Here is a 1,195-nt window from a genome sequence, read left to right on the forward strand (position 1 = left end):
CCGCGCCCCCGGCCCGGCCCGGCTGGTGGGGGGAGCCGGGCGTTTGGTGCTGGGCTCGCCTGCTGGGAAATTACAGCGAGCAGCTCCCCTCCTCCTCTCCTCGCCGCTCTCTTCCTCCTCTCTGTGCGCGCGCCTTGCATTAGCCATGTATGAAACTTGCATGGCCGGGGACACGGCCGGGCCGGGCCGGGCCGGGCCGGGCCGGGAGAGCCCGGCTGTGCGGGCCCGCCCGGCGGGGATGAAGCGATGCCAGGGAAGGAGGGGAGGCAACAACATGCACTCACACCTCACACAGAGACACACACACACACACACACACACACACAGAGCTAGGAGTCTGTGTGTGTGTGTGGTGTGCTAGGAGTCTGTGTGTGCACTAGGTGTGTGTGTGCTAGGAGTCCTGTGTGTCTGTGAGCACACACGGAGCCAGGTGTGTGTGTGTGTGTGCTAGGAGTCTGTGTGTGTCTGAGTACACACACAGCTCGGTGTGCATGTGTGTGTATGCTAGGAGGCTCTGTGTCTGTGAGCACACAGCTAGGTGTGCGTGTGCGTGCGCACACTAGGAGTCTGCGTGTCTGAGCACACAGAGCTAGGTGTGTGTGTTAGGAGTCTCTGTGTCTCTGAGCACACAGCTAGGTGTGTGTGTGCTAGGAGTGAGCACACGGAGAACTACACATGCACACAGAGCTAGGAGTGTGTGTGTGTGTGTGTGTGTCAGTGTGAGCCTACACAGAGAAACACACGCACCCAGAGCTAGGAGTGTCTGTGTGCTCGCTAGGAGTCCGTGTGAGTGTGTGGGTGTGCGTGTGCTCTCCTCCCCTGTACAAAAAGGGGGAAGAAAATGCCCGGCGCCGTGGCCTCCCCCCGCCCGGCCCCGCCTGCCGCCGTGCGCGGCGTGAGCCACTTGTGTTCACGCGGGGACCTCCCGCTCGCAAAGTTTGGGCGAGGTGAGCGGGGCCCGCGGGGGAAGGGAAGGGGTCTCCCCGGGGGGCGCCCGGCCTGGGGCTCCGAAACCATTGCCCGTCCTGCTGGTGACACGTCCAAGTGCCCTGCCCGCGCCCCCGCTCCACACCCGCACACACGCGGAGTGCGGGGGGCAGGCGCCCGCAGTGCAGCCGGGCACGGGGGCGCAGGGCTCCATGTGGCTCTTCCCGGCGGCGGCGGCGGCGGCAGCAGCGGGATCATCGCCCGGGCC

At 65.4% G+C, this 1,195-nt stretch overlaps 1 protein-coding gene across 5 annotated transcripts in view; it reads left to right on the forward strand.

The window, feature by feature from the left end:
* Positions 1–1,195, forward strand: part of BBX (BBX, HMG-box containing) — a 212,652-nt gene that overhangs the window by 1,530 nt on the left and 209,927 nt on the right. The window lies entirely within an intron of this gene.

The sequence above is a fragment of the Alligator sinensis genome, unplaced genomic scaffold (assembly GCF_000455745.1).
Source record: "Alligator sinensis unplaced genomic scaffold, ASM45574v1 scaffold847_1, whole genome shotgun sequence".
NCBI lineage: Eukaryota > Metazoa > Chordata > Crocodylia > Alligatoridae > Alligator > Alligator sinensis.